This window comes from Castor canadensis, chromosome 6 (genome assembly GCF_047511655.1).
Source record: "Castor canadensis chromosome 6, mCasCan1.hap1v2, whole genome shotgun sequence".
NCBI classification, from domain to species: Eukaryota; Metazoa; Chordata; class Mammalia; order Rodentia; family Castoridae; genus Castor; species Castor canadensis.
In genome coordinates, this window is record NC_133391.1 from 153,865,443 (window position 1) to 153,877,935 (window position 12,493).

Genomic DNA, 12,493 nt, shown 5'->3' on the forward strand with positions numbered 1-12,493 from the left:
CCCTGCCCCTCCCCTCTCTCTTTCTCCCTCACCCCCCTCACTTCCAGGCAGAATCTGTTCTGTTCTTATCACCTAATTTTCTTGAAGAGAAGACATAAGCAATAATAAGAAAGACAAAATGTTTTTGCTAGTTGAGATAAGGATAGCTATACAGAGAGATTCCTAGCATTGCTTCCATGCACAAGTGTGTTACAACCCAAGTTGATTCATCTCTACCTGATCTTTTCACTCGTTCCTGATCCCCTTCCCATATTGACCTTCATTGCTTTAAGGTTTCTGTATTAGTTCCTCTGCAGTGGGGACATCAAAACTTTCATGTTTTGGGTATATTCCTTCATTTAGAAAAAGAAAAAAAAAGAAAGGATTTAAACCTTATATGTTAACCAAGTGACTAATTTAAAAATTAGGGTGTCCCCTTTATGATCCCTGCTGTATACCAGCAGGTAATGTATACGTTGGTGATCTAAAAGTGTAAAAACGGAAAAGATTATAGTCTCCAAAGAACTTATAGTTTGATTGAAGGAGATGGACCTGCCATGAGCACACACAAAAGAACCTTAGTGGAATATATATCCATTAGACATACCTGAAGAACAGTGTTAAATTGTTACTTGAAAAATATGGGACATCTTCATAGAGGAGATAGCATTTAGATTGTCTTGAAGGATCGAAAAAATACAGAGAACAGGGCTTTCTTAGCAGAAGAAACATGTATTTAAATACATGGAGGTGTAAAACACCACAAGACATTCAGAAAAATGTGAGTAATCCCATTTACCTTGAGCAGTGTATGCTGAGACTGGAATTACTGGAACCTCCAGACATGCCTTGTCCTGAACATAACCATCTGCTCAAACTGTCTTAGATCAACTCTCTAACCTGTGGTTGTTATTTAACCTATCTGCACATTGAAATCGCCATGGGAGACAGAAATTGCCAAGATCTGTGTCTTACCCCAGAAAAATGGAATCAGACTATCTGGACAAGAAGCCTAGGCTCAGGTCATTCTAATTTACTACCAATGCTAAGAACCACTGAACTCCTCACTCCTGCTTGGGTGAATGTTCATACGCTAAATAGACAGGCTGTATGTGAGTGAATACTATGTCTTCTTAGTTGGTTTGAAAAGAAATGTTTTCAAGTTCACTTTCACTTTGTAAGAGTATAAATTAACACTTTGGTTAATTTTCTTAAAAACAGAAACTCACCCTTTCTACTTTGGTGTGTCAGTTCTTCTAGCAAAGCACTGTTCACAAAAAGTTATTCCTTCACAGATTGGCTTGTTTAAGGAGATGATGTTACTAGCCAGTATTTAACTCAGAGCTTTTAATCTGTTTTAAACTATGCACCTAAGAGATGTCTGTTTCTCTCTTTCTCTTATAATATGTCTAATATATCTATATACATTTTATAATCATATATTATATATTTTAACAATGCATGTATTGTATATATTTTTCATAATATATTTATTATTACTTCATTATAATACAATGTCTTAATGTATTTTCTATGTTAAAAAACAATAGTACACAAATTTACATAGATTAAAAATATACATTGAAAAATATCAATTTATTAGAAAACCTAAAAAGCAAAATAAAAGACTGGTAAGTTAAATATTGTCTATAAAATACTTGAGTTATAAAAAACAGAAAGTTACATCATTAGTTGAATATTCGTAAGATATTTATGTCAATGGCAAAGGCCACCATTTGCTAAGTTTCTATTACCAGTTGTTATTAACTAAACCAAAGCTTCACACTCACAGAGATAAATATTAACATGCCTATAGGGAAACTCATTTCTAATTTTCAACAATTTCTGTTATTTGCATGGGCAGGCTCCTCTTTTGATGTATTGAGATGCATTTATGATACTTATCATAAATCTTCGTATCAAAGTTGTTAGGATTTAAATTAACAATGCTAAAGTGTCCAAAATTAAAGTCTCTCAATTTATATTTTTATTTTTAAATTTGGTAGAGTAATGATTTTTTTTGTTGATGTTGCCTTTGTTCTTCTAGTTTACTGATGAATTAAAACTTGAATATAGGACATGGACCAATCTGAACACAGAACAACAATGTGCACTTCCCTTTCTGGATTAACAAAAATATCAAAACAGGAAATGTCAGGAAATAAGACAGCACCTAAATTGTGGAAGTTCCAAAGCAGACAAGAAAAGTGTTTTATCATAGAATCCAGAGGCAAATTTTCAGTTAGAAAGACTGATGATTAAGCCTCTATCTCATTGCTCTATGACAATGGTGGAAGATATATGATGTGGATGGAGCACAATAGATTTACTAGATAATGATAGTTTTTCTAAATTTACTTTGGACAAACAAGTGTTCATTATATTGCTATTCTTTAAAGTGCATGTGTTTTGTACACTCTTCTTTATGTGTGAAGCACTATAGGTAATCAGTAGAAATAGACGAGTTATACCTCAGGTTTATCATTGTTTCCTTTATTTGAAAAAAAATGAACTTTGAGTTCATCTAGTCATCATTTATTAATCCCTATTCTTCATCTTTCCTATTAGCAGAGATAAAGATGATATGTGATGGACACAAGCAATTGCATTAAACATTTGGGAAATTTTGTCATAGCAACATGTTTATAGATAGTAAAGTGAGATAACTGTTAGTAATCTACAGGAATGAGACAGTTGTCTTAGATGCCCTGAGACAGTGAGCAAGAGGACCAGACTGAGTTTCAACCCAGACTAAATAGATAAAAATTTACATCCAAGTTAATATGTCAGTTTTTCTGAATGGACTGAATAAGAGTAAATAAGACATAGGACCAGTAATTGTATATGTTTATCGAAATGGGTTTTCTTGAATTCTGGATTATGGTGTGGATAGCATCACCCACATCTGTAATTATAGTGAAGATGACTGTAGACTTAATTTTGCACCATGGTTGGTGCTGATGTGTTATGTTCTAGATCACCCTAACATGGAATGGAATAAGTGTATTCAGTGCAGAAAGGCAATAAAAATGTTCCTGCCTAGAACATTTCATATCTAAAGGAATTAAATCTGCAAAAAATCAAGAAAGTTAATATCAGAAGGTGGATTTGGTGTACCAGCTGGGAAAGCATGCCATGAAAACATTAGTACTAAGCAATATGTTACTGTTACCTGTATGGTATTTTCCTTATTATGAAAGCACACATACCTTAACCTCCCCAGGTAAAGATAAAGTGACCAGATACCAATCACTTCGAGTCACAGCAGAGAGCTTAAGGGGATAGTCAAAGGTAAGCAAAAAGGATTTTGTGATATCAGTCTGAGATTCATCAGTGAGCCCAGCTGAGTGAAGGGATTCCAATGAATTTGGGATAGATACATGACAGTTTTAAAATCATGGTGACCATAGATGGTTGGAGAAGTTGAAACAACTACCAAGACTTGATATAAGAAGGGATATGAGCAATGATAGGATTCATACTAAGGTTTTATTAGGTAACGAAAATATTCATGTTTATTTATCAATTCCTAAGTATAACTCAGTTTCAGGTTGCATAAGCAAGCCCTTGTTGAAGTCTGCATAGTGATATTCATTACACCAGTATGCAAAAACTTTTGTGCAAAGCAATTTAATTTTCACTGGAAAGGGATTAACATGTCTTATCAGGATCAGATGTTGGTCTTCGATTCCAGGTTGTTCTTTGAGTCTTTGTCAACATATCTGAGGAGCAATTGTATGTTAAAACCATACTCATGTATAAAGCTTATTTTTCCAGTAACTCATTTTATTTTCTATTTTGATACAGTATAAGTTAACATTCTGTCTACTTTTTCAATCATTCTTTATCAATAATTTGTTAAAGTGATTATTATACAATGAAATAGTACTTACAGCAATAAAATGAAAAAAAATGAAGTTTTATATATGGCAGGGATACTTCAGATGGTTTTAATATTTTGAAATAAATGGAGGCCTCAAGTATGAAGATGCCTTATAATGAAAGAAGCAAAGAAAAAGTCCATGAAATATGTTTGTAAGACAAAGTAAAACCATTAAAATACAAAAGTCCATTCAAACTAAAGTAACTTTGGAAAATAATGTTTCAGATAATAATTGTGTTTACAATTAAAGAATTTTGATGTCTATATAAGAAGAGGAAATGTAATCCTACTGCTATAAATAATGCTGACAATATTTTTTGGACTGGAGATGTAGCAGAAAGTCATAATGTTTACTTTGCTTGAATTGGATCAGGATTTGATCCTCAGGACCAAAACCATAAACACCCAAGCAAATAAACAAATACACAAAAATATTTTCATAGACACAGCGTACACCATTTATAACTGAAAATGTACAAGTAGCTATTCATGTGATGTAAAAGAATTTTTCATAATCATGAAGTTTGAGTATACTGTGTACAGAGAATAATCTTACAAACTGAAGAAAGGCTCAAGACTCCTGAGATAGTTGCCATTTTTACTGGATAATGTTTTTTCTTCCTGTTTTCTAGGATAAGTAAAAATAACTTCCAATTAGGTTATACAATACTCTGTTGGAATTTGGATTTCACACACAACAGTTTTTCCCTACAGTTGAGTTTCAGTGGGAAATTAAATGTATGCAACATTAGGGACGTAAAGCTTTTATCTATAAATATTTATCTTAAACTATGATAAAATATTTTTTAAGCTCCTTTTCCACACTTCACATACATTACTTTATCTCAGTATTTATTTAAAGAAACAAGTAGACCTGGAAAAAATAAGACTGAAGGAACCTGTGAATTTTACATTAAGTTTCTTTGCCTCAAGAAAACACTCAGGCTCCATGAAGAATTCACTAAGCTGTCTTAACCACTTGAGTTCTTCTAGCACTAGAAATGTGTATAAAGTTTTTCTTTTTCTCCTTTATTTATAGATGAAAAATTGAAACTCGGGTTTTTTTGTCCACATTCTACACTTCTAACCCACTATGATTTTAAAATCATTAACTCCATGTTCAATCACAACACTTTAGTCTTGTCACAGTTTATTTGGAGATAAGTAAATTTTATTTTTCCAAGCATTTGTCTTCCTTCTTGAAAAAGAAATTTTTATAACACACAAGCCTCAGGTAGGGCAGCTTTATTATCTACACTTCATGGTTAAGCTTTACCATTAGAAAATAATTGTTGATTTTTTTTTGTATTGTCTGTATTTCTTTGAAGCATCAAATAAAATGTTCATATTTTTGGCACTTACGCTATTTACTTACTGTGGCTTAACGAGCCATTATAAAGTGAGCCATATTCCCACTGTGAATTTCATACAACTATTAGTAGAACTTCTTTTCAGAAGGATTTATCTACTAATCAATATCTTTCTTATTGTGCCATTTTCAGAAGTACTAAAGTGACTTCCCTTCTGAAGCAGGGTTTGACTCTTTTGGTTTAACTTTCCTAAGAGTTGTACAGCGTCCAGTAGGGACTCTAACAAGTGGATCATATAGTTTTGTGATGTGGCTCTGGTCACCATTATTTTTGAGCATTTCCAGGAAAAGTGAAATCTTCTCAATTGCACTGTAAACTAAAAAGCAAAATGTAGAAATTTGAAACTACTCTTGAAAATGTTCCTTTTACTAAAGAAAAAGAACAAGTCAAGACGTCAGTTATTGGTGTTTTTAAATTACTGTTTCTGAAAGAAAATTTTACATTACAAACAGATAAAAATTCATCTTTATCAGTGATGAATAGACTCAGGATTCTTTCTCTTCCTTTTATTAAACTTGGAATTTTGGCATTGAACTGAAATAGCAGTGACTCTTGCAAGGAGAGTACACAAAATTCCTTTGGAGTAACAGCACTCTCCATGTGATATACATTTTCTACACATAATTTACAGATTAGAGACATGCTTTGACCTTTCGCAATTGCAAACCGATTAAACAGAGCTGATTAACCAAGACTAAAGACACTACGTTATTTTCTCTTATGGGGGTCTTTGTCAAAACCTTTTCTCTAAGCCCTCCCACTTCATTCGCTTGCAAATCACTGTGCTCAAAAAGGTCTTCACTCGCCCAACCTCAAACCTGGAGCCCTGCAGCGCCATCAGCTGCAATATCTTCCTGTTTGAGGAACGTCTCTTACTAATCAGAAACGCGGAATGGAAACCAATCAGAGCTCCTTTGGCTTCAGTTTCCTGCTTGTCTGAGTTAAAAGTGATGCTGAAGAGAGAGAGAGAGAGAGAGAGAGAGAGAGAGAGAGAGAGAGAGAGACTGAAATGCGTGAATATTCAGCTGTGAAGATACTATAAAAAGAGAAGAGAAGGAATGAGACAGAAGCAGCGACGGGATTGTCAGTGCTAAGCAAGGCTAAACTCAGTTCCATTACTAAACAAGGTAAGTGGTGTTTACATTGCTTCACAATATAAGCTATTCAGTTTTTGCTTTCTTATAATGAAGTAGTTGCTATATTTTGCTCTCTCTCTCCTTCTGTTCTCTCAACATTTGGAAACAGGTAAGAATACATTTTTGTAGTATTTGAATAAAATTATTTAAATGCGCAGTCAAAAAATATAACATTTGCTTCTTATTTTACTTTTAAAAAATCCTGATGCCTTCCTTCCCAAGCTCTAAGTCCTCAAATTTTCATACGGAATATTATCATAAAAATTAAACTAAAATAACAAAGTGTAGTAGTTTATTGTGGTGGCTTTGAATTTCTCACATTGTAGTGTGTTTATTTATAGTCATATGTTAATTTGAAATTGATTTGTAGTTTTCCAATAACTTCAATTTAATTGATTTGAGTCAGAACTGTCAAAAATAAAGACATTTTATCCATAATTATTAAACAGTGATTCTTTTATTTTCAATATTAAGAGTGAAATAGCATGTAAATAACAATTATTACACACGTACATAGATACTGGATGTCAGGATTAAGATGATCATTTTGCATGGTAAAGAAGGTTTCTTCAAATACTTGTGGTTCTGACTCATGTAAGCATTCTAAAGGTATATGCTTGTTGGCTATAATTGGCAAATGTATCTTACTGTAATGAAGACATGATGAAAACCGGAGGAGGAATCAATCAATGGCAAAATTGGCATTTTAAAATTTGAATGGTTTGGAAAATGTATTCATTTGATGGAACATTGTTTTGGTTTGTTTTCCCATTCTACACTCAGTATTAAAATTCACAGCAAACCGATTTTTGCAAGTACAGTAATCTTTAAAAAAGGATTGATGAATTTTACTTTTCCTAAAATGCCCTCAACGTTCTATAGTATTTATAGTAAATACTATTGTTTGAAGTTCTCATGAACTGTTCCACATAACAAAGATAAAATAAAAGCAAAGTTATCAACTCTAGCAGATAGGTTTAAAATTATTTGTATGATAAAGTTTTTCATGAGGATGTAATGAGCTATAGAGTTGAGTAGAAATAGGTTGTCTTTTCTAGATGTTTATTGTCATTTATGATGTTATGCTATAGATATATGAGATTCCTAATTTTTTTTCACAAATGTCCCAAATTATGTAGCATCGATTAGTGATTTTGTGATACCAAAAATGTGTAAAAAAGGTAACTTTTGTGAGATAGGAGAGGATATTCTTTTGGCTGCCTTTTGTTTTATCTATGAAATTAGAGGAGTTACCTCTATCTTCAGCATTCTTAATTTGGTTAAAAATCTATTGCACTAAATAAAAGATAAATCCTATTTTCAGAATCAGATACAATGCTATGTCAAGTGTGGAACATAGTCGTGTAACTATGCAACTAGTTAAAGCAGTTTTGAACTATAAATCTTTTGAAAGGTAAAGAAAATGAAATTTTCAGCCACATCACCACAGAACTTGGACAGAACATGAACAGGCTTTCCTAATTCTGTCACCAACCATGATACTGGTTCAAGTAAAGTTTTCATAGGTGAAGAGTTCATAAATAGTGTTATGCACTAATTGACACAGGCCGACATATGGAAACACTGTCAAGTTCAAATTAATGTGTTTTGAAAACTGAGAAAGTGTAAAGTGAAATAAATGTTGTAAGTAAATCTAATTCTGGAAATAAAGAATAGAAAAATGCTTTAGAGAAAGCAAATGTTAGTATCAGTTTAAATTTAATGGACTGTACTCAAGTTAAATATATTTGGTGGTACTAATAAAGTAACATATATATGATTATATTATCTTCTAGGATGAAAAAATATATTTATTCTTTATTACATGATTTGATAACTTGGAACAGTATTTGAAATGGTTTACATAATCATGTCATCCTCATTACATTTATTGCAAAATTGAACTAGAAATGTCTTGTACCACTGCTTATGTATAGTCAGATCATGATTTAAAGCTGATTTTGAAATTATAATTTTAAATATTGTGCTGCTAGACTTGATAAATTGTGTGTGGATCAGAAGCTCTTTTGATTTCACCTTGCATGAAGAGGTTACATTTTTGTACTTTCCCGTAGCCCCTATACACACAAAGCTTGGTCAATGCACTATCCCTTCCATGGTACATTCAACATTTGAGGTGTTTTAAGTAGAAAATTTTTATTCTACTTGCTAATCTCTTTTTTGGCAGAAATAGTGAAAGAAGGCAGACCCCTTCTTCCCTCAAATATTTCTAATCCTTATGAGGAGAATTAACCACAATGTTTGGTCGAATCCTCAAAATTGTATAACATATATATATATATGAGTAATGCGGCAATATATTATAAGTGAGAAAGAATACACTCAGATGAAAAATAATTTAAATAATACATGAGAATGTAACATAAACATTGACTGTGACTTGTTCTCTACGGGAGTGAACAACCTACATGGATCATTATTTATCATTAACAGAGATGCTTCAAAGAAACTGATAATTACTTTGCTTTGGTCTTTAATTTAATTCAATCAAATGTACATTTAACTAAAATGTGGAATGAATCTTGCATTTGAAAAAGAAAGTGTGATGCTTCAAAAATATAGAATGTAATATTTTAAATATTATACTTCTGAATTTAAGGATATGCTTATTTAAATGTGTAATAAATCCATAGTAACATTAACTTTAGTGCTAATTTAGCTTTCATTGACATATTGGTGGGCAAAAACGTAGCTTCTTGAGCATTTTACTTCGTAAATAATTGAGTCATAGTTAAGTTTTCTTAGGAAAGAAGAGAGCATGTAAAAAAAAGGGCTAAATGAATATACCTTAAAATTAGCTTTGCTTGTTTTTACCTGATGCTAAAGTTGTAAGTATTTTTTAATAGCATGCAAGGTGTATTTCCGAAGTATACCTCCATCTTGAGTGTTTTTAAGAAGTTTTGTCTCTTAAGAGTTAATGCAGTTTCTGTGCCTGGAAACACCATTATCTTCATCATTAAAATGTGGTAAGGAGTGCGCACTGCCAGTGTCCTCATAGCCATAGCACTTTTATACATTTCCATTACAATTCTAACATGTTAATGTACTCATCCCTAACATTAGCCCTAGTAAGAGATGATCTTAAGCCACATTACAAATGTAAAGTGGCAGAAAAAAAGCATTCCCTGGAGACTAACAGATTTTATGTTACCACTACCAAGAAACACCTCCCCAAATATACAAGTCATGGATAATGGATTTCATGGCTACGAGAGGAAAAATAGAAACATAATGAGGCATTGTTGTTGCTGTCAGTTACTGAGTGTGTGTTTTATTTTACTTATTTTAAGGATGAGAGGTGAGGAAAAGCAGAACTAACTATTTCTTAAGGTGGCATTTAACATTTTTTTCTATTTCATTAACTCCACAAATTATAAGCCTGGAATAGGAGGAATTGGTGCTCTAATATCTTCTATTATCTTAATGAAGAAGATGATTTTTGTGCCTTCTAAGTACAAAACATGAGAGCACATGATTGTTCCATAAGTATGGATTAAAATTTCTGACCCTCATATAATTTTTTTGATTGCTTCCACAGTTCTGTTGAACATGGATGACTTCATTGTAATGTTTATCTAAACAGTTAGTTCAATGAATAATTATTATTTGATGTTCAAGTATAAAGACTTAATATGTTACTAGATGCAATGGAAAAAACAGATTTGTCTGACAGAACTTAGAATATATACTATACCAACAGTATTTCATGTGTTTATAGGATGTGTAATAAGTAATGGACCCTCATTACTAGGGAAAGAGGATCTTCGGAAATCAAACTAATCAGGACACAGTACTTACAGTAAGTCAGACAAATGAGCAACAATCAAGGCATGTAACAAAGAATACGAAAGGCAAATGAACACCAATATTTCATTCTTGGATAAAAAACATGACAAGAACTATAAACTGCTTTTATAAAATTGGGATATAAGAGTTCTTAAAGAGCGTTTCCTCTAAGATGTCTCCATCATGTATTCTTCCTGCAGAAGTAGGTTCCTACAATAATTTTATGTAAGTGCCAAAAAATTTCGCAATATATTCACATATAGGTGTTATAAATACTTCAAATAGAAAGAATTTATAAGAAATTTAAAACTTTTTTTCTTAGATATTTATGAATCCACAGATGAAACATTCAAGAAAATATAAAGTTCAAATTACAAAGCAACACCCATATATCTATATCTTCATATATTCATGTGTATATGTATCTATATATGTGTCTCCATTTAAATTTCTATACATGTGTAAGTATAGATATATCTGTGTATGTGCATGTGTATGGATCAAAACCAAAACAGAAAGATGAAGCACTATCATGTCATGTATAAATTAATTACAGGCATTAGTTATTATAATGGTGTAACACAAAGCACTAAGAAACCTCTTTTGTAAGGAAATCGTGGATATTGTATGGTACTGTATGTGTATTTATGATGAACTAATAACTTGCCATTTGCATATTCTCACATACAAGATCAGGTTTTATTTTGTTTTCTTGGGTGCTGGAGTTTGGACCCAGTGTATTGTGTGCGTTGAACACATGCTCAATAAAACACTGAGCTATACCCCAGCCCCAGGATTGCATGTTATGTTCTGAAACTGTTACATGTACTTTCTCCTTTAAATGTAATTATAATGTATGAAGAAAGATATCTACACATATGTTGTTTTATCTTTTTTTTCTGCTTGAATTGTAAATAGTCTTGTGGCTAAAATAGTGTTTGTTTTAATTGTACATTGCCTACTGCTTTGTAGCAAATTGAACATAAATCTATGGTGATTCAAAGAAAGCAGATAAAACTTTCTGATATGATGAATTGTGAAGACTTATTTCTCATGTTGCCTTTGACTGCTAGTGCTTTCCTGCCTTCTTTGCAGCTCTAGACTTTCTGTGACTTGTTCTATACCTGCTGCTTTGCTTCATTCTCTTATGATTCTTCCCCACCCTACACCATCCATTTGAAAGACAGACTGGATTTAACTACAAGTGTCTACCTTTTTTTAATGTGTTATTCATTTTGAGATATGATTTAATGTGTGATAGAAAGTGGCTTTTCATCAATATAATTAAGACCAATTATAGAAACTCTTCTCTGTTCTGTCTGTCCCTATTTTCACTGTCTAATGGAGAAAAAAGGTTTTGTAGGGAATTGATTGTTACCAACATCACGTTTTTTAAGAAGAGATTGCTAAATAGGAAGCATTTATACTAACAAGTTGAATTCTCTATAAATCTAGGAATGCAGCCTTGCTTGAGCAAAGATAATCTCTCTCTCTTTCTTTCTCGCTGTCTCTCTATCCCTTTCTGCTCCCCCAACTCTATCTCCATCCTTTATTTTTAGTTTTTGAAATATTTGGGTTTTAATTCAAGACCTCATACTTGTTAGGCAGGTGCTCTACTACATGAGCAACTCCAATTTTATTTGAGATAGAGTGTCACAAATTCTTGATGACTGGCTTCAAACCTCAATCCTGCTTCCCACTGTCGGAAGAGCTAGGGTTACAGTCCTAAGCCATCACATCCCACCAAGTTTAATACTCTTAAAGGAGGTTTGACAACATGTTTTTCTATTGACAGCTTGGCATACATGATGGGTCCAACTTTTTTCATTATGAAAAATATGTCACATCCCATTTCTATGCACTAGAAATAAAAGTATATCTTACAGTTGGCAGGTTCATTTGGAAGCAATGCTTCTCCTAACACCACCACCATAGTGTGATTTCCTCAATATGTGCAAGCTTGTTGAGAAGACTATTCAGAACCCCGCATGAGCCTCTCATTTTCCTTCCTTTTAAACTTACAATTGGAGAAAAAGACTTATATCATTCATAATTCATTAATCCAACTGTTGGGCTGATTATTTCATTGTCACACATCTCAAATTACTCCTTATTGAACTCCTGCTGAGTTACAGTCATTCTATTGTAATGAAGCTGTACCTGCTATGCCAGAGAGACCATAGTGAGATGGAGAACACTGCTATCAATTTCCAAACAACTTCAGTTTTGGTACATTCCTTTTGCCGTGGCAGCACAAGGACCCCTTGTAACTTCTCTCTCTTCTCTCTCTCTCTCTGTTTTTCTCTCATCTTACTTTT

General features: G+C 32.6%; 1 protein-coding gene across 1 annotated transcript in view; it reads left to right on the top strand.

The window, feature by feature from the left end:
• Positions 1 to 6,083: 6,083 nt before the first annotated feature.
• Cdh9 (cadherin 9) overlaps positions 6,084 to 12,493 on the top strand; it is a 146,575-nt gene continuing 140,165 nt past the window's right edge. Inside the window, exon 1 of the mRNA XM_074077688.1 lies at positions 6,084 to 6,359. The gene's annotated coding sequence lies outside the window, so the exon portion shown is untranslated. The remainder of the gene's footprint in view (positions 6,360 to 12,493) is intronic.